At 41.1% G+C, this 12,464-nt stretch overlaps 1 pseudogene across 1 annotated transcript; it reads right to left on the bottom strand.

Annotated features, from left to right (window-relative positions):
• Nucleotides 1-6,766: 6,766 nt before the first annotated feature.
• Nucleotides 6,767-10,594, bottom strand: LOC148037013 (putative TPR repeat-containing protein At2g32450 pseudogene; annotated as a pseudogene). Its single transcript, XR_015690549.1, has 2 exons — nt 10,363-10,594; nt 6,767-10,269 (listed from the first exon to the last, which is right to left on the bottom strand). The product of XR_015690549.1 is annotated as a putative TPR repeat-containing protein At2g32450 pseudogene (transcript).
• Nucleotides 10,595-12,464: the final 1,870 nt, after the last annotated feature.

Here is a 12,464-nt window from a genome sequence, read left to right as displayed (position 1 = left end):
ATGCACATATGCAATGCTGCCAAATACCTTCAAGTGTGAAATATCAGGTTTATGACCATACAGCCGTTCATACGGAGTGACATCATGAATCCCTGCTGTAGGGGTTCGATTCAGCACATATACAGCAGTCACCACTGCTTCAACCCAATAACCATTTGGCAGACATTTTTCATTCAGCATAGCTTTAGCTGACTCCATCAAAACCATGTTTTTCCTCTCTGCAACATCGTTTTGCTGCGGTGTATAACTGCATGTGAGCTGTCTTCTGATCCCATGTTTAGCAAGATACCTGTCAAAGTAGTTTGAGACATATTCACCTCCTCCATCTGATCTCAAACATGATATGTAACAGCCCAATTCATTTTCAGCATGTTTCTTGAAGTCTTTGAATGCATCAAACACATCATCCTTATGTTTCAAGATATAAAGCCAAGTGTACCTGCTGAAATCATCAATAAATGAGACATAATATCGTGCACTGCCAAAGGAAGCATTATGTGAAGGACCCCAGACATCAGAGTATACCAACTGTAAAGGCCTAGTGTTGTTTTTTACATGTCTCATGAAAGGAAACCGTGCCTGCTTCCCAAACTGACATGCAGGGCATACATGACCAAAATCATTATACTTGAATTTAGGTAATCCAAGTACTACTTCTTTCTGCTGCATAGATTTCAGCTTTTGTACATTGACATGTCCAATCCGCTTGTGCCAAATCTCTACATCTCTGATGGCACTCTCATCATGAGCAAACATAGCTTCTTTAAGTTCAGGAATGGTCGCTTCCAAAGTAAACATCCTGCCATCCCTTCTGCCCTTGGCAATTAGCTTACAGCCATTTCCATACTCCTCAATGAAACATCCATCCTTGTTAAACCTCACTTGCAGATTCTGTTCTGCCATTTGACCCACAGACAACAAATTCTTTGTTATGGTCGGTACATGTAAGACATCATGCATGCCTTTCTTCTTGCCATCAGGCATCATCAATGGAACAATCCCTTTATGCTTTATGTCATGTTGGGTATCATCCCCAGTACATACATGACCATGTGTACCTGCAACCATCTCATCAAACCACTCTCCATGCGGGGTCATGTGGTTTGACGCACCAGAGTCAATGTACCACCTGTCATCTCTATCATGTCTCGATGCATTTTTAGATACATGCTGCATGGCAAAGAGTCTATCAACTGACTGCCCATGCTGTCTGCCCTTTGCCTTCATATCTCCTTGCTTCTTGTAACAATCCTTTGCAATATGCCCATATCGGCCACAATAATGGCAGTCCTTGTCCCTGTTGGACTGATCAGACGACTGCCATGAACCAGAACCACCACCTCTACCTCGGGGTGATCTCCCCCTACCTCTAAACCCACTAGATCCACACTGGCCTTGTGTATTTGCACCATGCCAATTACTCTGCTGCTGTTGTCCATAAGTATTACGAGTGTCACCACGACCTCGAAATGAACCACGACCTCTAGATCCTCTGCCACGCTGGCTAGAGTACAACACAGTGTCTCTACTCTGAGATGCACTAGAACCTATATTCAAACCAAGTTTGACTTCCTCATGCAGCAACAAAGCAACTAGCTCTTCCCAGCTAGGGGACTCTTCTCTAACAGAATTGGAAGTGTCAAAAGATTTGTACTCTTTGCCTAAGCCATTCAAAGCAACAGCAATCATATCATCTTCTGATACACTTGAGCCAATAGTAGCAACTTGATCAGCTATAGTCTTAATCTCCGTGGTATACGTCTGGATGCTCTTGCCATTCCTAGACATGTTGTTGAACTGCTGTTTCAACTGGATCTTTCTTACATGTGTCATGGTTCCATAATTTTTCATCAGTATGTCCCAAGCATCCTTCGGAGTCTCACATCCAGTGATTTGAATTACCATAGCATCAGATATACATAAGGAAAACCAATGCAGCACCTTGCATGCTCTTTCATTCCATAGCCTGTAGGCTCTTTTCTGTTCATTTGTTGGATTGTGTGCAGGCAACTCAGGAGCAACTTCATCTCCTGTACATAAATCCCAATAACCTCTGCCAACCAGAAAGTTTTTCATTCTGAATTTCCATAATGTAAAGTTCTTATTATCCAACTTCTCTCCAACTATCTGAGTGATATTGTCAGTCCCATGTGCATTAGCCATGATGCAATAGACTGTCTATCAAGTGCCTGACTCCCTGCAGTCCAATAAGTATGACTGACTAAGTTCAGTCCGTAACAGTTTATGACAGTTTTCTGCACTAAATTGCAGAAAAAAAACCAGGGTATTTTAGCCCACTGACACCCCAAAACAACCCTCAAACAAGTGGTCTCAACTGTAGATATAACTGTCAATACATAAGCTATGTGTTTGCTTCAGCTTAAGCTTATGTAACCTCACTGCCAGGGTACATACATGCAGTCTGAAAACTGTAAACTGTGAGTAACCAGCAGCAATTTCAAGTCTAAAACTGAGTGGTAATCATGTCATGCATGTTCCAAAATCTCCCAGGTAGCTGCTAGTACATTTGGCAGTCAAGACATGATCATAAGGGCACAGAACAGTGCATAACCAGCACATACAAGTGTCAACAAATTCAGTTTCAGGTTGCAGTCAACCAGAATTCAGCATACCAAGCTCCAAGCAGCTCCAAAATGTCTTTTGACCATGTCATACATTTACTTTGTAGTGGCAAGTTCAATACATGAGCATCTGAGTAGGCATAGACAACGTGTCTTCATTGACCAATGGCATAAACCTCATGAGCTGTTTGTAATTAACCAAGACAGTGTAACTGCATTTATTTCAGCTTCAAAATTCAGTTTTCAATGATGCTCATTGCTTGCTTCAATTCTCCATGCATTCAGCATGTATAGGCCAATTCACATAGATGATGGAACCCCCAAGATGACCTGTATTGCTTCAGTAATGCACAGTACTTGTCATTGACTATGTATGACAGTTTTCAGCCTGTCATTGATTTTCATATCTGAGTATTCTGTCATTGACTGTGTATGACAATTTTCAGCCTGTCATTGATTTTCAGATCTAAGTATTTTGTCATTGACTGTGTATGACAGTTTTCAGCCTGTCATTGATTTTCAGATCCGAGTATTCTGTCATTGAGTATGTATGACAGTTTTCAGCCTGTCATTGATTTCAGATCTGAGTATTCTCAGCAAGAGATCTCAGCTCCAAGACATTTGATCCAATGTATACATGCTTTGACACATTCTTGTGCTCCAAAGATGCTTTTTGAGTGTAGTACAAGGCTCATGTGTGTCAGTAATGACTGAATGCATGCTGTCCATTCATGTTTACAGCAGTTCAGAAATGATTACAGATCTGTGTCTGTCACTCCAGCTCATAACAGAGCTCCCACACAAGCATTTACTTCTTGCACACTTCAAATACCTTCAATAGTGAGCATACATGCTCTATGAACCTTGTCCAGGTGCCCCACTGAGGATTGACAGGTTGCTGTCCACTCAGATCAGCAGGCGGAGATTTTCAGATACAGGTTGCTGTCCATTCAGATCAGCAGGCGCAGATTTTCAGATACATGTTGTTGTTTTTCAGGAGGCAGTCCACGATTTTCAGAAGGCAGTCCACACTGATTCCTTCCTTTGACTATGGCTTCATTTGCAAGTGTCCAGCTTCTTCCTCATTCCTTACTTCCATCTCCTTTGCACTGCAAGTTGTCATGCCCATTCTCCCATAGCCTCATGGATGAAGCTCTGATACCATGTTCGAAGAGTAGAGAGAGAGAAAGGGAAAGTCTCCATATCCATGAGCCTTCAGGCTCTCAAGCTCATTCCTTCATTTTCACACACTAAACTGAAAAGCACACCCACACCACAAGATAAAGTGACCTAGTGTAAATGTAGACTAGACTAACTAACTCTAGTCAGGTCACTGACTGACTACTAACCCAACTTATTTAATGTAGTCACATGTAGACAGCTGTACACACTAGCTGTCATAGATGTCGGTCATAGATGAAGACACTGACGGTGAGCTTGATTTCTAACAAACTGCTTACCTAGTCTTGAGTCCATAAAGAAATATATGTCTTTCTTATTACTCATAAACCAGAAATTGTTTTGCATACATCCTGCATCATGAAAATCATCCATACCAATAGAAGGAGAATCATCATTAACAGAATCTAAAATGGTAGACATACCTGGCACCGAAGAGAATAAGCATGAAGACAATGGAGTGTACTCTATGCCAATTTTCACTTGCGGATGACCAGTCCTAAGTGGAGATTCTGCCCTTCCTACATGGTCAATAGATCAGTGCACTGAATCTAAATGGTGAAATTTAGACTTACCTTCTATCTACCGCTGGGCTCTATGTATCAAAATGAGATCGTACTCAGCTGCAATGATCTTATAAGGTCGTGGAACTCCATGGTAGTCCAATGTCTATCTGGCCATGTCGAGAGCTTGTGAAGCAAGATGTAAAGCCCACTCCGATTCATTCCTCGATGGGTTTAGCTCAGATTTGAGAAGTGATACAAAAGTAGTATTCAAAGTCATATGTCATGTTGTTCCTAGTTCTTGTGTAGAGCTTTCATATTAAGGCCTAGGTTTCTCTTAGAGAACTCGGCTCTGATACCATGTGAAGAAATATCCTAATACAGAAACGCAAATAACACAGTACGACAAAGCACAGATTAATAGAAGAACACAGTTAGGGTTAGGATAACTCAAAGACAATGAACATAGAGAATGAATGAAAGATATGACTATTGAATTTACAATGCTCATGTAACAAACACATTATGTAGTGCATAAATATTGTACCTCAAACTCCTGTATCTCAAGGATCAAGGTAGGGGTAATGAGTTGGAGAGTGTATCGTAGATTGAACGGATCCCAAATTGCAACAAGGAAATCTCTGGATATCAAACACCAACAAACACAACCAAGGAAGGATGGATCTGATGCAGACGATAGTGCAGGAGAGAGAGAAAGACAAAATGCAAGCTGCAGGAGAAAAAAGCAGCAAACACAAGTTGTAGAAGAGAGAGAGAGAGAGAGAGAGAGAGAGAAACTAAAAACGCAAGAAAAACCAACAGTAGTAGTCAACATGCTAAAGCTCCGAATAATGTATAGTAGGCCAAAAACATACGTCAAACTACTGTAGACAACAATGTCTAGCTTGGAGCGCGATATCCTCCACGCCCAAGGTATGAGCAATAAGCTGAAATACCCAAATTTTGTAAAAACAAGATTAAGGTCGAATGGAGGACAACATGCCTATTCATAGAAAGTTTGGGCCCTCTCAAGTAGGTTTGTGCTTATGAAATACAAACACTCTCTAAGAATGCATTTCTTTTTAAATAAATAAGATCTCTTTCTTAATTAAGTATGTTTTGGGATTGTTTAAGTGAAACTAATGCATTTTTAGCTCAACAAGGGTCTCATGGCTTCATGACTCTTAAATAAAAGGATTCATTAAATGCAAACACATCCTAGATTCTATCATTGCTCTTATGAGGACATGAAACATGCTCATGACACCAAACAAGACTATTTTTAAGTTGACTTCAACGAAGCCTATGATATGCTAGAGTGAGACTTTATCTTCCAATCCCCACAAAAGATGGTATTTGCGAAGTTCATTAGGTATGTTATGGTCCTATTTGGGAATGCCTCTTCTAGAGTCTTAACGAATGGTGACCTAACCCCTGCCCCATCAAGATATCAATTAGACAAGGTTGTCCTCTGGCCTCACTTCTCTTTGTCATTGCAGTTGATGCTTCAAGATAGCTAGTTCAAGCTAAGGTTGATACAAGAAAGTTGAAGGGGAGCTCTCTTCCCAACTATGATAAGCAAATGGTACTAAACAAATTTGTTGATGATACAAATGCTACTATCCATAATGATAACTATTCCCTAAAAGCCTTTAGGCAATGTGCTTGTGACTTTTGTTTGGCTTGAAGTTCAACAGTAAACCAAAGAAAAATACCAATCTAAAGCCTTAACAATAGCAATGTGTCTATGACTTTTGTATGGCTTCAAGCATAGTGGTAAACCAAAGAAAAGCACAAACCAAATGCCTTTTAAATCCCCTCCCCTAGCTTCCCCCACACACACAAAAAAACAAAAAAAGGAAAGAAAACCCCAATTAGTTGTTAAGAGAAGGATGCACAAAGATCAAGGATGGAGTTCATGGGATCCATGGTCACTCCAAACCAAAGATGGCAATGCATCATGGCCAAGCTGAAAAAGAAAGTAGAATTTTAGAAATGAGAAAGCAAACAGTAAGATCAGTTGTACTTAAGCATATTCTAATAGCCTCAAGGCACCTTCTTTGTGGATCTATTTCCTAAAGCCTACTCATCCTTTAAGAACCACGAGTATAGTCAACCCCTCTTTAGGGCCTATTTAAGAATATTTCCCCCTATTTAGTTAATTGAGCACTAGACTTGGGCTGCTTTAGATTAGCAGTTTTTGGTACCCTCTTATGTCTATGTAAAATTTCCCTATTCATTAATTAAACTTCACCTTCTTCTAAAGAAAGAAAAAACTATTTCTTGGTATCTCTTATGTCTATGTAAATTTTCCCTATTCGTTAATTTACCTTCACCAACTTCTCAAGAAAAAACAACTCATTCCTTCCCTTTTCAGGATTGGAGTTTCACAATTTCTTCAATTTGAATCTGGCCCTTATCCACATTGTCTTCCTGTCCATTGAATCCTTTTCTTTTTCTAAGGTAAGGCACACACATCCTACTTTCTCTTTTTCCTCGCGAGCTAAATGAAAGATGGAGCTTCATCACACTAGGACCCTCCTAGATGACACTACCAAGGAGGACTAACCAAGCGTTCAAGTGGGTAAGAGCATGAACTTACATGAACACACCGTGTGGAACACAATGCCCAACCAAGTGATGCACCCACCAAGACTTGAACCCACAATCTTATGATCATGAGCCAAGCCAGAGTGTTAACTGCTAGGCCTTCACCTTTGAGAGCCATCCTTTTAAGTCCTGTGTCTATGATTCACATCTTGGATGGCAAATTTGTGTGCTTCTCCAACACCAAACAACCCTTCAAATACTAGTTTTTTTCCCTCTTTTTACAAGAACAGCACAATTGAATGAATTACTGATTCCATAAGAAACTTTACAGCTCTGAACAAGATGAGAATGGCGATTTAAGAATGTGAAACTTTTCCTTCACAGCTTCTAGTCCACTGTTGTACTCTTTAAAGCAATAGTCCTGCTGCTTTGCAGTTGAAGGCACCTTGCCAGTACTATAGCATAAACAGCAGAGACAAAACTGTAATTTTGTCTCTTTAAAGAGGGGACCAACTATAGGATAGCAACAGACAGAACAGACCTGTCTTCCATGCCGCACTTGATCCTCAATTTCCAGTTTTGCTACTATACCTAGAACCCCAAACCCCCAGTCAGGATCATCATACATTTCAGTAAATTCTGGGAAGGATAATCTTGACTGATCATCATCTTCCCCCACCTCAAACAAATCACTTGCTCCTAGCGAAGGCATGTAGGCTGCTTGTAATACCTTCAAGTAGTATTTAGCATCTTTCCTTATAACCTCACCATCCACATTATTGGAGGAACGGAAAACCAGGGCATCAAAGGCAGTATGCTTCCTTTTGTCAAGGGATCCACCACAAAGAGGAGCAATAACAGCAAAGAACATGCCAAGATCTACCCGCCCTGATCCAGACATGTCCAATATGGACAATAGTTTCTCATTGATAATTTTCATGGCTCCTTGAAATGCCTCGGGCTTGAGAAAGTGAAGAAGTCGCCTTAACACCTTCTCTAGAGCCTCTTTTCTTACAACCTTCTCAGAGATTCCTACATGAGATGTAGACACAGGCAAAAGAGTTTGATTAAGCTCTCGCTTTACCATGCTTATGTCACAACGATTCAATCTAGTACTTTTTTGAAAATGCCTGATTGCAAGAGCACATGCAAGCCATTGCTGAGGAGTTGTTCTTCCATTTGCCACTCTGAAGTGTGAAGAATCAACTATTACAAAGTTGTCTTCTGCTCTGAAGCTATCCCCTACTATGCCTGAATTCTCCTCGCCCCTTCTCAAAAAGCTGGAAAGACCTTTTGGCCTGCGATCCATGTGCCTGAGATAAACGAGGGCATCGTAAAGTTCAGACCTTCCAGTCACTCTGTAAGCTTCCTTGAAGGCTTTCTTTGACTCTTCAATATCCCCTGCCCCAAGTAGAGAAACTGCCCTGTTCAGTTGAGCTCGCCAATGATCAGGCTGCTGAGTAAGCACCTTTGAATAAGTGTGTGATGCCTTTGCGTACTGTCCAATGTCTTTGTAGAGTGTACCAAGATTGTAGAAAGCCTCAATATGATCATGTCTCAACTCTATTGCCTTTTGAAACTCCTTAATTGCCTGTTCATCCTCCCCAAGGGCATGTAGAACCAAGCCAAGATCGCAGTGTGCATCGGCATAGTCTGCATACAAGAAGATAGCCTCTTGCAGCGCTTCCTTGGCAGCCTTATACTCACCAACCCCAAGCAAAGCACTCCCAAGAAGCTTCAAAGCTCTGTAATGCTTCGGCTCCTGGATAGCAGCTTCCTTATAGTGCTCACTGGCACATAGAAGCATGCCTTCAGCCTCCAGAGCTATTCCCAGGTTCACATGAATCTGAGGGAGAAGGTCGCCCCATTCACCACCGCTTACCTCCCCTGCATCAAGGGCCAAGGTATAAGCTTCTCGTGCTTCTGAGGTTCTTCCAAGGGCATAAAGAGTATTCCCCTGCTGGAAATGAGACCTCACATCTGTAGGTTTAAGCTCATCAGCTCTTTTGAAGCTGGTTAAAGCCTCCTTATACAACCTATGATCAAATAGAGTTCTACCAATTGCCATGTGGGCATCAAAGGCCTCTTCTTGTGTCCGTGAATCATCTGCTCTTTTCCTGATCTGGGAAAGTTCCCGCTGAAAGTGTGAATACTCCTGGCCAAGCTCCTCCCACGGCCGTCTGCCAATGGCCACCTCACTCGTAGCACTGCCATCCACAGAGCCAAGATCCCGAGCCCAACCTTTGTTTGCAGTGCAGGAATCAGTGGCTAGGTTAGCATCCTTTGCCTTCTTACTTCGAGCATCCATTTTACTTTCAAGCTTCCTGATGAGAATTTCCAAATTCTCAACCAGCTGCCATGTATCATCATAGGTAATACCATTTTGGGGGGAACCAGCCCAGGATCCGACATTTTTTTTCCTTCCCCACGAGTGAGGTTTGTCCTCTGCCACTGATGAGATGTCACCAGGATGTTTATGCAAAGCTGTAAGAAATTTGCTTTCCCTGCTTGTATTTTCAGTTTCATTGTCTAATTCAAGCCCCAAAGCGTTAAAATCCCTATCTATGTCCCCAGCACCATCATCATAGGTTTGAAGCAGGCCCTCGAAGCTAAGGCCTTTGTCCCCTTCAATGTAGTCCCCATAGGTGCGGAAAACCTCATCAAGTATTGCCACAATTTGATCATCATTGAAACTGACCCTCGGGTTCACGGCAACCACAAGGGCTGACATTTCCTCTCTGTTGAGGTATCCATCTTGATTGACATCGAATCTGGCAAAGATTTTGGTCACCTTCTGGATGCGAAGGCTAGTCGCATGGCTTGTGTAGGCCATGGAAGGCAATCCAGCCGCCGAGGTGTACTGCTCCTCGATGATTCGCTACTGATTGAGATGTCAATATACCTCGACAATTCGCAACCGATTGAGATGTCAGTACCTGAGCTGATGCGCGGGCAAAGACAGGAAGGCAGCCATGCTTGGGGAACCACACAGATCTCTTGAAAGGGCAAACTGATGCCTCAACGAAGAAATAAGGCAAATCCGAACGAGTAGGGCCAGAAGAATGAACAGTGACTGACCTCATGTAAGTTGGGAAAACCCTGTCGATGTTGTATGTGGAAGGGCCTCGCTCCAAAATACCTGCAAAGAAAGGGGAGCTAGGGAAAGCTTGAGGGGAGGGGAACTGTTGGGGCTGCGCATGCGGGTAGGGGTGTTTGATGAGAAAAAGACTTGGAGTGTACTCTCAGAATCCAAGTTTGCTTGGCATAGAAACACACGCCCTCCCTTCAGGGAAAGGAACCGCAGGTGCCCTCTCTCCTACTCTGTCTGTGATACTGGAAACAGATCCATCATCACTTTCTTTTAATGCAGGACGTGTGAACAAGAAGCATCTGAGCATGAGGCTGATGAATAAAATGTGATTGGCAAAGATGAGATTCGTGCTTTTGTATCAATTCTGTATCGGAGAAACAGAAATTTATTCAGTATCGAGAAGCAGAAGCAGGCATGAATGTGCTGTTTGCTTCTATTGAGAATATTGAACGAGTACTTTGGTTGTGGGTTTTGCAGCAAAGAGCTCCTCTCTCGTTCTCTACGAGCAGGGAATCAAACCACAGCTGGTGTGTCAGCAGCCACTGCTGGTCAAGGGTCTGTTCCGAGAGACAGAAGAATATTATTGTAATTTGAGGGGCGGTGCTACTAGTAAGCTAGTACAATGCTTGTCTCTCTCTCTCTCTCTGTATCTCCCCTGTCCCCTAAGACTCCTTTTCTATGTGTCCATCTTGTAGCTTTCTATTAAGGGTGGTGGTAACCTATTAGCCACCATCATCCATGGGCTACCAAGTTTTTTCTTTCTTGAACGGTAATATTGATGTCATATAATTAACCCCCAACAAAAAGCTTTTTCTTTCTTGAACGGTAACATTGATGTCATACAATTAACCCAAGGAAGAAAACTCTTTCTTTCTTGTTGTTGGAAAGAACGGTAGTATGATGTATCATAAGATTGACCACATAAAAAAGAAGGCTTAGAAGCTTTAGGGTTAGTGATGAGCTCACTCATGCTTAAACATCCATCTTAAGACACATGTAGAGCAAGAGAGTCTTCTCATTGTGATTTGAAAATCGAGTGGAAATGCCAATGGGGTTTGGCGTAGTGGTTTGAGTGTGAATTGAGTTTGAAGGGTGCATGGGTTCAAATCCTACACCTCACATCCCCAAAGGCACAATATATATTAGCTTCCAAAAAAAAAAAGGTGATGTGATCACAAGGGCTTGCAAAATTCAAGGATTTCATGGAAGTGCTTAGTACATGAATGTGCTTTTGAGGAGAAGATATAAAGAAAGTAATAGAGAATTCTAGCTAAGGGTGGAATGTCTTTTAAAAATGTCATGTACTTGTAGATGTTATGTAGAACACTATCACAAAGGCCTCTACTTTGTGATTGACCGATGATAATTGTGAAATTAAGTCAACAATATATCAAAATGTTTTGTTATGTGGTTAAGTTCACACAAAAAATCGTATTTGTAATCGAAAAAATATAGGAAAAAAAGAATAGTATATCAAAATGTTTTGTTATGTGGTTAAGTTCACACAAAGAAGAGTATTTGTAATAGAAGACATAGAAGAAAAAAGATATGTCTACTTAAAGTAGTTACAAGGTGGCTAGGATAATTGTTGATCATTTTGTGAGTTGTTCCATTTAAATCTATAAGCATGATTGTTGTGAGTTATTTAGCCTAAATTTATAAGCACATAATTGTATAAATAGTTTCTCTTCTTTTGGTTCCTTTTTATCCTAGTTTAGAAGTGCTAATTGAGAATATTAGAGGTTCTCCCATCAACATTGTGAGCATGCACAAGTGTCATATAAGGTGAAGTTGCAAACTACTATGTAAGTAACATACTTGATTTCTTACTATAAGCATGGAGTCCTTAGCAAATGGTGTGCAATATCTATAAGGGTGTGCTAGAAACTCTACATTAAGTCATTAGGGAGCACTAGGTAGGTAATGCTTGGTAAGTTTCATGGTTAATTTGACATTAATAGTTCAAATAGACAATCTTGGTAATAGCATAGAACAAGAAAATGAACATACACAACTTGTTTTCCCCCCAAAGTCACCTTATGTTTTTCACATGTTATGATCATATGCATAAACACTTTGTGAGTGTGATCGAGGAGAATTATAGATTGCTTGTTAACTCGTGGATGTTTTGTTACATGTTACTTGCAAATCCTAGGTTCATGTCATGCTCTAATTTTGCTCTTTGGTTTGAGCATCCAACATTATAGATATCCAAATACCACGACTATAGTTTCCCAAATAGGCCCTCTAATTCTCCCGATTGATTGGCATTTGCTGAAATCTCATTGGGATAGCATCACAAGAATTTCATCTTTTTAAAATTTGAGATCAGCCTTGACATTAGCTAACATCACTCCAAATAAACATGAGCTTGTACGTAAGCAAACATTAAGCCAACCTAAGGATAGCAATAAGCTATTGACCTTGGCAAGGCTCCTTATCACAAATTATTGTTCTATAAGATCCTCCATGCCCCATGTGACAAGCAAAACAACTAAGCGGATAGAAATTGATCAAGCAAAATCGTACCAAGCTTTTTCCTCCCAATTCCCCACCAAC

Source organism: Lygodium microphyllum, chromosome 4 (assembly GCF_053477565.2).
Source record: "Lygodium microphyllum isolate KBCC chromosome 4, Lygodium_microphyllum_v1.1.10, whole genome shotgun sequence".
Classification (NCBI taxonomy): domain Eukaryota; kingdom Viridiplantae; phylum Streptophyta; class Polypodiopsida; order Schizaeales; family Lygodiaceae; genus Lygodium; species Lygodium microphyllum.
The sequence above is the reverse complement of the archived record's forward strand: the minus strand, read 5'-3'. Positions and strand labels throughout refer to the sequence as shown.